Source organism: Microplitis mediator, chromosome 9 (genome assembly GCF_029852145.1).
Source record: "Microplitis mediator isolate UGA2020A chromosome 9, iyMicMedi2.1, whole genome shotgun sequence".
Classification (NCBI taxonomy): domain Eukaryota; kingdom Metazoa; phylum Arthropoda; class Insecta; order Hymenoptera; family Braconidae; genus Microplitis; species Microplitis mediator.
The window spans coordinates 654,278-668,978 of NC_079977.1; the positions used below are offsets into that span (position 1 = coordinate 654,278).

Below are 14,701 nucleotides of genomic sequence, written 5' to 3' on the forward strand. Positions count from 1 at the left end.
AAAAGAAGCGAATATCCGAATAATCGAAGCAATGAAGCCAAACAATTATGTTGGAAATAATAATCGGCACTTAGGTAAATAGCTATCCCATAAATTTTAAGGTGACATTAGTGCTAATGGCAAAGTGATGACATTATTTCGGAAAGTTATCATGTGTGTCGAGAAATCCAAAGCTTAATGGAAGTGAGTACAGAAATACCAGTCACTAAAATAAAGAGATAAATTATTCACATAAATCTATATAGATATATATATATGTAAATACACCATTCACAATTATATTCTATTCTTGTTTATCGCGGAAGTTAATTCAACAGTATTGTCGAACAGTATTTGCAGATGTGTTAAATTACAGAATTAATTATTTAACAATCGTGAGTTAAAGTTCATAAAATATGGATCAACTAAATATAATTACCGTGTAATGTAATAAACGATTATTATTATCGCTGCTTATATATTATCGTTACGTAGATAAAGTTTTTCTTGGAATTTCGGTCCCCACTTTTCATTTTTTGCCGACAAAATGGAGTACCTCAAAAAAGGTGAAAAAAAATATATATTTGATTAAATTAAATTTTCTTATAAGTAATTATGAGTGTGAATGTAGCAGACATCGGATAAATTTGAAATTATAAGTAAATAGAGTAAATAGGGGAGGGTGGGGCAGAGCGGCCTCCCTAAGCCAATTATTACTTTTTGTAGCTTTCAACCATAAGGTCACTTTACTTTTGTCCTATTTCGAACAAATTTGTGGACATTTTGCCGAAATTCTGAAAAAAAAAAATTTTTTTGTGGGGCAGTGCGGCCCCCTTCAAAAAATGATAAAAAATTTTTTTTTTTCGTTTTTTTTTTTTTTAAATTGTTTTCATCGTTAAGAATGTATTTCTTTCTCTTGACAACTATTTTTGGTGTTATATTATTCGAAAAAAATTTTTTAAGGTGTAATAAATCGTTCACTCTCGATTACCTTAATTACTAATTGTCATTTAATAAAAAAAAAAACAATTCTATAGTTTTACTTTATTTCAAAAATTTATCAACTAAAAAAAAAAATTTTATTTTTATAAATTTTTAGTGACCAAATTTGCCTCTTACATCGAGAAACGGCCGAAAAATATGAAAATATAATTTTTTCTGAAGTTTCGGCTGGTCCATTTTGCCCCAGGTGTTATGCGTAGGGCTAGAAATGTGGAATTATAATAATTTTTTTTTTAATTTGACAATAATAATATGAAAAAATCACTTTTTTTAAATTTTGGGCTGGTTCATTTTGCCCCAAATGTCATGCGTAGGGGTAAAAATGCGCAAACATATCGGACTTATAGTAATTAGTCGACAGAAAAAAAATTTTTTTTTGATCAAAATGTCAAGGGGGCCGCTCTGCCCCACCCTCCCCTAATTAAAAAAATAATATTTATAAAAAATGCACTTCTGAATTTTTAAATTTTTTAAACGCGGATTTTTCAAAATTTAATTTCATTAATTATTTACTCTATTTATTAATAATTTAAAATTTTTCTGATGTCTGCTACATTCACACTCATAAGTAATTAACATAAAGTAAAAATTCATTTCACATAATTATTGAATGCAAAAAAAAAAAAATTTTGATAGTTTTCATCATAAAACAAAAGTCATTGACATTTTTCGTGATACCTCGATTTTTGAAAAAGTTTAACAAAAAAATTCAAAATAATGCTCAATTATATGTAGAAAAGTAATTTGGAGATATTTGAAAAACATTTTTCCAAAAACGAATTTTTCGATGAAATTTTGGAAGACCCCATTTTGCCCCTCCCTACATGTACATAAATCGTAGTTGTTATAAAGATAGATAAAGTCAGAAATAACAGAGATTGCTTGCTCATATCTCACTCAACTTATACAACCCTAAATTTTCACGCCGACTGTAAATATCGCGTGTGTTATACAATATAGAGGAATTGTATTATATCAACTGTTAACTATATATCCCGACTAAAAAAAGGGGATTACGATTTACTAAATAACCACCAGTGAAAGATTAACTATTACTCTCTAGTATATAATTTACATTCATTTACTCCCTCGCGTAGCTATCATCGATAAATATATACTACACTATAATATACACTTAGCACATCTTATAATTAACAAGTATATTATTATAACAATACAATAAAATCTTTATTATTTAATTCAAATTTTCATATAAAAAAAAATATAATTTTTTTACTCGAAAATTTTCATTTTTTAAAATTTCAATCGAAAATTATATCGGCAATTTTCTAAATTCAAAAATTTTTAATTTCATTTATTATGATATATTATTATATATTTTCATAAATATATACTGCTTCTTATATATATTTCAAAATACACGAGTTTGAAAATTAAAATTCTCAAGGGTACCATGAGCTTTAATTTATTTAGTTCTAAAATCTTAATGCAGATATTCTGAAACTAGGATACATTTATTTTCCGAACAATAAATTTTTGTTGAACACTATTTCGTACTTTAATGTACATTTATTACGACATTAAAATATAAGTAGATTTGTAATATTCAAATCTCTATCGCGCATAAATTAAACTCTGCGTTATCTAAATTTATATTATAGAGTTATAAAGTTAGACATTAAACTCCTGCAGTTTATATAAAATAAATATATAATCATTATTACAATTATTCATATTTCATCTTATGCTACATCATCAAGTATCAAGATTAATAATTTATCTTCAGGCCAAATATATCTCATTCCGTGTAAAAGTCCGTATGAAAATAACATATGGTCCAAATATATGATAAATATCAGAATATATATGTGGCCAATTTAACTATATTTTCTGATATATTTTTTTTTATATTAAAGAATTTAATATTCATCATATACGAATCCGTATATGTTTAGCATATGTAAAATATATATGTCAATCATATACAAAAATATATTTTTATCATACATGAAAATATGATACATGATAAAATTTTTCTCGGCCGAAAACTAGATAAGCCGAAAAATAATCGAAATTTAGCTTAAGGGGATAGCTACTGTGAAATTTCAAAAAAAAAAATTTTTTTTTTCTATTAAATTAAAGTGTATAAGTTCAAAAATATGTATCTAAAGTTTTATATGAAAATTCCAAATATTTTTTAAGTTATAGTCATTTTTGTGACAGCGCGTCAACTGACCGCAGCATCAACTAAAAACTTTAAACGCATTTTTCTCGAAACTACTTTTTTTGAACTGGTGGCATCTGTAATTTGCATAAATATCAACCGATTCGCAACTTTTTTTCTTGCCGTATTCGTCTATTCAGTAGCTAAAGTTGCACGTAGGGGATTTTGAAAATTTTGATTTTTAAGATTTTTTAGGGCTGTTTGAATCCAAAAAAATGAGAAAAAATAACGGAAAAATTTTTAATATGTCGCCATTTTTTTTCAAATCAAAATTTTCAAAATCCCCTGTGTGCAACGATAACCACATGCATACAGATTACAACGCCGTTTGGTTTTTTTGTTTCTGATAATCCGTTTTTGAGTTAGAGATGACACCGTGGTGGGGGAAATTTTTTTGTTGCTCCACAAAAATGCTTATAACTTTGTAACAACATGATATTTTTAAATGAAAATTTAGGAGAATTATCTTCAATGTATACTTTAGGAAACAAAAAAAACCATATCCACAAATTCCTTTATTATTCCAGCCAAAAAAATTCCCGAAAATCACCTATTTTTTCGATCCTCACAGTGGCTATCCCCCTTAAAAATCAATCGGCCTCTTTATTAAGAATAATAAAATTTCAGCGTCATTTCGACTTTTTCAAAAAAATTTACATGATTTCAGTCAACTTTCAGCCTTTTCCAATAAAATTCTTCGACTTGATCGTGATTTCGACAAAATTTCGGCCTTTTTTAATAAAATTCTACAGTTTCCGCACGATTTCGGCCAAATTCAGCTTTTTCCGCATATTTTCAGCCAAATATTTTTACCCCGGATTCTATTTTATCATCATTCAGTTTTTTCTGTTTTTAAATTCCCCTAAATGATAACTGGGTCATTGTACTACGAAATAATTATTTATCGACTAAAGAGTCATTTCTTCAGCCGACCCATTTTCAAACGACTCTACCCTGCATCAATACCGATAATATAAACGACTAATTTATGAATAATAATAGAAATAGTAAAATTTATTTGAGTGAAATAACTTTGGCCGTTAAAAAAACGTGCACTTATTTAAGTCATTTATCGGTTTACACTCAAGTTATCGCAAGTTTGATCGCTTCAATCATACTTTAAAGTTGTAAGGACCTTTAAAAACTTATTTTCGTTATTTTTTACATATCGCTGTAGCTGTATGCCATGAAAGTGTACAGAAGTAATGAGTAAAAGAGATAGTGTAGAGTAAAAAGGATCCTCGGAAAGGATCGCCCCAGAAAACGATTCCCTGATGAGCAATAAAATGAAAAATACTGTTATTATACTAGCCTTGTTTCAACGAACTATATATACAACCAAAAATAACATTACGCTATATTTTTTTAAGTAGAAACATTAATCAACCATTTATTAATCATGACTTTAATAATTTTAATTCAAAAGATTTATTTGTATTTGTACAGTTGATAATTTATCACAGCTGTGAAATGATAAAAATTTATTTTATACAAATGTTAGATTCGGAGGAAAAAACTGATAAAATTTTCTTAACGGTTCGAGTAACAACTGATGAATTACTCGATAAATAACTTTGAAAAGTTTAAATCAAAGTAACCAACACAGGAGACAAGTTTATTTGAATTTTTCGACGATCGAAGTTTGGCTTAAAGTCAAATGAGAGAGTTTAATTTAGTAGTTCTGTCGTACTGCAGATAGCTTACATACGTAAAATAGTGGCTTAAGGAAGTTGTTACTTTTTATAATTGATTTGTAGCTTTCTGTTGGTTGCAGTACTTTTGTTTAATTCAAACAAGATTTATAAGTACTAAGTGATTATATAAATTTTCAAATTACGCTGTACTTAAGAATTTACTATTTTTGAAGAAAAAGTTAACGTTGCTTTTTTTCTTGATATATTTGAGAGAGGAATTATTTCTTATTGATAGAATTATTTTTTTTTCACTTAATTATATTATGGGAGCTTTATAATTTATTATTTAATGACTCGGGTATCAAATTCTGTGTATTTAATATTTTTAGTAGGAAGCTGACACAGTCAAAAAAAATCTGTCTATCAGTTGACCCTGCGGGCCAGCCCTAAAACTTCCCGCTGTTTGCGAGCTCCTTGAGCTCGAAAACTTTGTCGTGAATACATTTTCGAGCTATTCAAGCATGCATGTTCCCCTATGTTCACGCATATTCACCAATGTTCCCCCGTGTTCCCCCATGTTCATCAATATTCACCCATGTTCACCAATGTTCCCCCGTGTTCACCAATGTTCCCCCATGTTCATCAATATTCACCCATGTTCACCAATGTTCCCTCATGTTCATCAATATTCACCCACGTTCACCAATGTTCCCCCATGTTCCTCCATGTTCCCCATGTTCACCAATGTTCACCCATGTTCCCTCATGTTCCCCAATGTTCATCAATATTCTCCCATGTTCAGCCATGTTCACCAATGTTCCCCCATGTTCCCTCATGTTCATCAATATTCACCCATGTTCCCCCATGTTCCTCCATGTTCCCCCATGTTCCTCCATGTTCAGCCATGTTCCCTCATGTTCCCCAATGTTCATCAATATTCACCCATGTTCCCCCATGTTCCTCCATGTTCCCCCATGTTCCTCCATGTTCACCAATGGTCCCCCATGTTCCCTCATGTTCATCAATATTCACCCATGTTCCCCCATGTTCCCCCATGTTCCTCCATGTTCACCAATGTTCACCCATGTTCCCCAATGTTCATCAATATTCACCCATGTTCCCCCATGTTCCTCCATGTTCACCAATGTTCACCCATGTTCCCCAATGTTCATCAATATTCTCCCATGTTCAGCCATGTTCACCAATGTTCCCCCATGTTCCTCCATGTTCCCCATGTTCACCAATGTTCACCCATGTTCCCTCATGTTCCCCAATGTTCATCAATATTCTCCCATGTTCAGCCATGTTCACCAATGTTCCCCCATGTTCCTCCATGTTCCCCATGTTCACCAATGTTCACCCATGTTCCCTCATGTTCCCCAATGTTCATCAATATTCTCCCATGTTCCCTCATGTTCATCAATATTCACCCATGTTCCCCCATGTTCCTCCATGTTCCCCATGTTCACCAATGTTCACCCACTCTCGAATGGGTTTTAACTCGAAAGTAAAATTTTCCGCAGGATTTTTTTTTATTTCTTCTACTAAAGGGCATCATAATAAAAAAAAAATCTGTTTATCGGTTGACCCTGCGGGCCAGCCCTAAAACTTCTCGCTGTTTTCGAGCTCTTTGAGGACCTCAAAACATCGACATCTGATGAAAATTCGATTTTCGTAAATCGGACCGAAACCAATAACTTCCCGAATTTTTGAAAATTTACAATTTTCTTAGCGGGAAGTTAAAAAAATGGCGGCACAAACTATAACTAATCCTCAGTTTTAAGTTTTAAACCCTACACTAAAGGAGATAAAATGAATGTAAAAATGAAAAAAGTAAATACCGATTGACCCACAGAGGAGGTTAGGCATCAAGATGACATCGACATGGTTCTGTGGATCATCTATTTTATATTAATTTACACCGAGAAAGCCTAAAAAATAATGTCGGATGATAATCAGTAGTCAGAATGAAAAAAAAAATACCGATTGCAGTAATTTTTTTTCCGAAAATAGTTTATTTTTATAAACCGCCTACAAATAAAAATAATTTTGATTAGATATTTTTTCCATATCTGGGTTGAGCGTACAAACAAAAATGATTTCATGTCGTTAAAGATGTTGAGACAGATTTGTTTTGAAATCGACAAATTTACGACGTGTGCATAATTCTCGTGTAATCCTTGGACTCCACTGGCTTGTGTCGGTGTAAATAAAAAGATGAATGTACAGGCATTATAGTGAATAGATCCAGTAGTTTAGTAGAGTAGAGAGAAATAGAAGCGTAAGCTCTAGTTGCTTGTACTTGCAAACATGTATAGGTACATGTCAAGCTCAGCTAATGCGTGTAATTCTGAAATATACGCTTGCAAGTAAAATGCAATTTACTCTGCTCTCTCACTTTTTTTCTCTTTCACTGACTGTTCTGCTCTACACACCAAACTAATTTATCAAAGTCGTTCCGGAAAATTCATCACACTTTTTATTATTCACACAAATTTTTACTATTTTCAACATCAGCTTAATTATTTTTACTTACTTACTCTCTATATATGAATTAGTGATTTTTCACTAATTTCAAGTGAATATTCACTAATTGTCAATGCTACAATCGTACCACGCAGAATTAGTGAATATTCACTAAATTAATATGTGAATATTGGAATTCACTGATTTGATAAGTGAATATGAGAATCCACTAAATTGAAAAGTGAATATGGGAATCCACTGATTTCATCGGTGAAAAAAAATATTATATTGCGAAAAAAAATATAAGACACTTGTAATTAGATCCGAAATGTGATCAATGTATTAGAATCATTACTTAGAGGAAGTATACATGATTTTGATTGATGAAAAAATCCCGGTGACTGCTGGGCTCGAACCTGCATCCTTCCGATTCAAAGTCTTTGATGCTATCCACTGCGCTGACCTACGCATGTGATCGCGCGGGTGTAAATAGTATAGTCGTTATGATACCAAACAATAACTGATGAAGAAATAAAAAATCCGTGATGTTATGATTGACGTACTCTTCATATAAATATGTTATTGTTCTGTACTTCTATTTTTTTTATTTTGAAAGTTTTTTATTAAAATTTTTAAAAATAGTACCATAATTATTAATTATATTTATATCTAGTAAAATATTTAATTATTTGCTAGTTAAAGTTACTAGTGAAATTGTGAAATTCATAAATTAAGAAGTGAATAACAGTTTTACTTGTAGAAATTATGAAAATATCGGTAGTTCAGTAGTGAAAATCACCAATTTGCTAGTGAAAATTATAGTAATAAATTTATTAGTGAGAATTCACTAATTTGTTATTTAAATACACTGATTATGAAGTGAATATAGCTTCACTAACGTAATTAATGAAATTTTCACTAATTCATGTTAAGAGAGTATGATTTCAAAAAATACTCAATACTTAATTACATTGATCCCCTTCCACTTTCTAATTTACAAATACAATCTTGATTTATTATTTGAACTGCTATACGGAAGCTCTAATTGGTTAATTTGTTAAAGAAATATTTTCTTTTGTTGACGATCTGGAAACTTCTAGGTCTGACCTATGGGTTAGTCATCGTCACCTTTTTTTTTATTGAGTTATCGATTTCCACATGAAAAAAAAATATAATACCCGTTACTAGACAGATTTAAATGGAAAAAAATTTCCTAGCTTAACTTGTTTAATTTATCCACTTCAATTTGTGTCCATTTTGTCAAATAAAAAATAAAATTGATCTAAATAAAAAAAAATTATTGAAAGTTTGCTAGTCTATTTTACAGCGAAAAGTTTCATATTCCGAATTCATCTCACAGTGAACTGCAATTTTCTGACCCATAACTTCACCGAAGTCATTTCGTATCTGGGATCATATTCTAAAACATGAACTTGTTGCTTTGACGTAACTTTTTTATTATTGTGACTAAAAACAGCTTCAGAGGTTTTATTAATTCATGAAAAAACTACTAAATTATTCAAAAATTCAACTTTTCAAAGATATTTTTGATTGTCGGTACTAAAATTTTTTCAAAATTTATGGGCTTGTATTCTATGAAAATTTAAAAACTATGTCACGAAAATCGGTTGATTCTGAGTATTTTTCCACTGTGGTGTCGACGTGTATCGAACAGAGCAACCGAAGTCAGTGAAAATAAAAATAAAAACAACTTTATTTTGCTGTAAATTTAATTCAAATGAACTTAAATAGTGTGAGACTTGTTTATTAGACTGCCCTCTTTAAAAAGTCTGCTTATAACACCAAACTTAAGTTTTATATCTACTAGACATGAGATTTAATCCGCGTGAATCAGTGAAAAATTTCAAAGCGAAAGTAGAAACGCTTCGCGCTTAAGGCATGCGATAGTCAGGCAATTAAATAAATTTACAGGATTGATAAGCGGGACAAAAATAGAAAACACTTTTAACGTTCGCATTAACGAAAAGATTAAAAATATATGTGTTAAATATTTAAACGATAACATTAGTAATATTTAGTACAAGTTGTTATCCCGCGGCCATAAATCATAAAGAATTTCAACCGAAAAACGTTTCTGGAGAGAAAAATAACTCGTAAAGTGAGAACAAAAGGACTCGATGAAACACTTAAGGCTGCGGGAATCGTAAAAGCCATTTGTTGTTTCTCCATTCTTGGTCTATGTCAACTTAACCATTTTTTTCCACTTTAATTTATTTATTATTTTATGTTAATTCAAAATAGTCAACTGCGATCCCGTAAAACTTAAAAATTAATTTTCAAAAAATATCTAAATTAGTTTCCGTGACTTCTCATATAATAATAAATATTTTCTGACATGTCCATACTTTCGCACTTTTTTCTAACTCCTTAATAGAGAAATATATAATGGCCGAACTAATTTATTTGAGTATTTTCTATTCATACATTTTACAAAACCAAAACAGAGCTGAAATTTTTTTTTTTACATAAAAGGGATTCAGTAAATGGTATTAAGCCATTCAATAGGCCATTGAATTAACTATAGTAAAATTTACATTCACTTAACAATGTATTTCTATTGGTTAACCTATTGCCTATATATGTCTGATTAAAAATTCTTGTTCATTACAATTCATTGTCGATTACTCTGCAAACTATTATTTGTAATCCCCATTTAATCTGATTAGATTTAAATATTAAATTTATAACAATCTAAAAGTCACTATAAATTTTTTTTAAATTGTGCACTTGAAAGTAATGGAGATATGTAAATTTTAATAGCTTCATTTTTTTATTTTTCTCTGTTTAAAGACATTTTTTTATAGCAATACCTGTTTCCGAATCGAAATTAGTTTTGTTTTATTTTTTAACACATACTCGAAGTTTGCGCAATTAAATGCCTGTAGTTCGCAGCTAAAATATTAGGGGGGCAAAACGGGGTACCCCCAAAATTTGATAAAAAAAAATTTAATAGTTTAAATGGTTTTTAAAGATTCCAAAATCACTTCTGTAAATATAATTAAGCGTTACTTTGAATTTTTTTTGACAAACTTTTTCAAAAATCAATTGTCAGTTTAAAAATATTAATGACGTTTGTTTTATGATAAAAACTATTAAAAATTTTTTTTCTTCTTTTGTATCCAATAAACATGTAAAATATAATTTTTCTTCATGTAAATTACTTTAAAAAAAATTCAACTTAATAAAATTCGTTTAAAATCCAGAAATTTTTTTTTTTTACCTTTTTTAGGGGGTACCCCACTTTGCCCGCAGAAATGAAAAATTTTTTTTTTCAACGGTAACTGAAAATTTCTTCTATTTACTTTGAATATCATTAAAAAAAAAAAGATTTAGCGTATTTGAGTCCTCGAAAACTTGGTATTTCCTTAAGTACCCCTTTTGCCCCTCCCTCCCCTATATACAATCCAGCGGGTAATAAAGACACCTAAGTATTCAAATTCTGTAGAGCTTCTTAGACGACGATTATGATCAAAATTAATAATTAAGACGTCCGATGGATGCTTGAAGGACTCAAGAGTATCAGATAAGTTTTCCAAAAGAGCACTAGCCCGGGTCGAAATATTGAACTTACATTAAACTTACGTTAACTTATAGAACTTACATCTAAAATAACTTATTGGGCTTGATTATAACTTACCTGGAATAAAATTAACCCAAAGTGATCGGTATTTTTTTCGAAAGTTTCGATGCTGGGTGATTCGTAAGATTGTTGGGAATATTTGTTCCAAAATTCAAGTCTGTAAGCCGGATAATTCAAAACGGGAGTGTTTTTATCGTTCAACCCACAAAAATCTTCCACAGGAATTGATTTTGCCCATCTTTCTTAACATTGAATATCTAGATGACGATTTCAATGTCCAATACTTCCGACTAACTATTCAAATTTCGACTCGGGAGTACATTCAAGTTCACTTTGGGTTAATTTTATTCCAGGTAAGTTATAATTAAGTCAAAATTTTTATTTAAGCCGATTCAAGTTATAATCAAGCCCAACAAGTTATTTAAGTTAGATGTAAGTTTTATAAGTTAACGTAAGTTAAATGTAAGTTCAATATTTCGACTTGGAAGCTCATAGATTTTCAATTTTCATAGCGGGAAGTTTAAAATCGATAACCCGATGAAAAAAGATTTTATACAATTATATAGAATTATATATCAATTATATATGGACTATATATAATTATATATAGACTATATATAATTGGATAGAAAAAATGGCCCGATCCAATTGTATACAATTTGTATAGAAATTGTATATAATTCTATACAAATTGTATACAATTCTATATAATTATACACAATTCTATATATTGCAATTATATAGAATTGTATATAATTATATAGAATTGTATATAATTTGTATAATATTGTATAAAATTATATAGACTTGTATACAATTTGTATAGAATTGTATACAATTTCTATACAGTTGTATACAATTGGATCGGGCCATTTTTTGTATATAATTTTATACAATTGTATAAAATCTTTTTTCATCGGGAATGTCTAGACAAATCAAAAATAGATATCAATAATCATCAGTCAATAAATCCAATAAAATAAATAAAAATAAAGTAAAATCTTAAAAAACCTATCGCGTAAAAAAAGTAGTCATTAATAATGAGGATTATCAAGAACTAGGTCAGCTTTATTAACTTATTCCATTTGCTTTAGCAATTTTAACGAAATACATTCACTCCCTCTATACAAGACTACATATTAAACCTCCCTCTCTTACTAGCTTAATCTTCCCCTCTTTCTCTCTCTTCGTATGTCCCTTTGGCCAATGATGTATAATCCACCACGGGCGCTTTGCAAACACGCGGCTAGAATTATCTGTACGACGTGAACGATGTCTGTTCCATTAATGTGTTTTACTCTGCTCTGCATCCAATATATGTATATATTTACACAAATACCATTGAAAGCAACATTGACGGGTTCGCAAGGACCAAAAGCCCTTTCTATCCCCATAAACACAGACCAACATCTACCAACAAATAATTCAATAAACCCAACACATAAAGGGCTAATGCTCTTCTTGCTCAAATATTGATACTTCACTTGCTGAAGATCTGTCAAGGGTGTAAATTTTACTCACGTTAATTTCTCCATCCATAATTCATACCAACACACATTATGCAACAATTAATGTGCCATTATAAATTGATAAATAATCGAGGTTCTAATAAGCAATTTAACCGATGGAACAATAAATAAAAAATTTATTGGAGATCCAAGATTATTAATTTAGACGATAGCTCGGGAGGTAAATCAATATACGAGCAGACAAAGTGCGCTGTGTGTGTGTGTGTGTGTATAGTAATAAATTTTACGAGCAAGTTGGTGCAAAGTTATAGCACGTCGAAGATTGATCGAAGATAAAGCGCTTGGTACAGCACATCTATTGTTACTTTGAATCACGGTGATCGTTCTTGAACGATCTAGGATGTGCTTTATGTTGGATACTCAGTGTGCATGACAATGTTGTTGCTTCGGTTTTGAATTACTGTTGCATTATTCATATTTTATGATTTGTGGTTCGACGTTAGTTCCAGTCTAAAAATTTTTGTTTTTTAATAAACCATTATTATTATGATTTTATTAATTTCCTAATAGATTTTAGTCACTGGAAATTTTTGCCACAGGATCCATTAAATTTTTTTTTACTCCTCCCTGATTAAACAACTGAATTCGATCGAATTAAATTTTTAATTCTATTTAATTCAGATAAATTCTGTTAATTCGGTACCTAACTTAAAAATGAATTCTGTCTAATTCGGCAGGAAAACCAGAATTTGTCCGAATTAATACGAATTTAAATAATTCTATTCGGTTTAATTCTGATTAATTCGAAAATAATTCTCCAATTTCTGGTTCTGAATCCGAATTAAACTGAATTAAAACGAATTTGAAATTTTTAAATCGGTTTTATTCTGCTTAATTCAAATTCAAATTTTCAATTCAGTTGAATTCTGTTTTGCAAAATTCGACAGAATATAACAGAATTAAAATTTTAATTCTATTTAATTCAGATAAATTCTGTTAATTCGGTAGCTAACTTAAAAATGAATTCTGTCTAATTCGGCAGGAAAACCAGAATTTGTCCGAATTAAAACGAATTTAAATAATTCTATTCGGTTTAATTTTGATTAATTCGAAAATAATTCTCCAATCTCTGGTTCTGAATCCGAATTAAACTGAATTAAAACGAATTTGAAATTTTTAAATCGGTTTTATTCTGTTTAATTCAAATTTAAATTTTCAATTCAGTAGAATTTTGTGTTGCAAAATTCGACAGAATTCGACCGAATTAAATTTTTAATTCTATTTAATTCAGATAAATTCTGTTAATTCGGTACGTAACTTAGAAACGAATTCTGTTTAATTCGGCAGGAAAACCAGAATTTGTCCAAATTAAAAGGAATTTAAATAATTCTATTCGGTTTAATTCTGATTAATTCGAAAATAATTCTCCAATTTCTGGCTCGGAATCCGAATTAAACTGAATTAAAACGAATTTGAAATTTTTGAATCGGTTTTATTCTGTTTAATTCAAATTCAAATTTTCAATTCAGTTGAATTCTGTTTGCAGAATTCGACAGAATATAACAGAATTAAAATTTTTAATTCGCTCGAATTCAGTTGTTTAATCAGGGCTGAAAACGTAATTTTTAAGGCCGAATTTTTTTATTGTCTAGTCTACAAAGCTTCAGATAAAAAGTAACAGATTGTTGTCAATTATAAGATTTTATTTCAGTCCATTCACGAGGAAACGCTCGAATCACTTAGTCGTGGAAAGTTAAAAATTTCGCAAAAAATCAAGTTAAAAAGTTTACTAAATGTCTTAACCAAATTATAACTTTTAATGCGAGTAATATTTTCACTCCATCATTTAATAAAATGGAGATGAAAAAAAAATTCTAAGCCTTTCTTTCATTTTTGAAATTTTCAATGAACAAAAAAAACTGTATTTATTTCGAATCGTTGTCGAGTTATAATTTAATGAGTAGTTAAAAACAAATAATTCGGTAATTTTATATTAATTAAAGTTATGATCCCAGTAAAATAAAAATCTTGATAAATTACTGCGGCACTTGGAGTAGCCGGCACATAAATCTCATCATAAATCTTATGTACAGGTTTAACTGAAGTGTAAAATAAAATTTATAAAAGCAAAGGCCACGATTTGATTAATACCTTATATTATAACGCCATTTAAAATAATAATAATAATAATAATAATAATAATAATAATAATAATAATAATAACAACATCATGGTGTTCGGTAGCAAATAACGAGCAGCAAATTAGGAATAAATAGAATAAAAAAAAAAGATATATTTAAAAAGCAATTAGTTGTCATGAGCAGCGAGGACGAGATGAAAAAAGAGAATAATTTAAAAGAACATG

At 29.6% G+C, this 14,701-nt stretch overlaps 1 protein-coding gene across 3 annotated transcripts in view; it reads left to right on the top strand.

Moving 5' to 3' along the window:
- LOC130674983 (transcription termination factor 2-like) overlaps nt 1–14,701 on the top strand; it is a 35,449-nt gene that overhangs the window by 10,153 nt on the left and 10,595 nt on the right. The window lies entirely within an intron of this gene.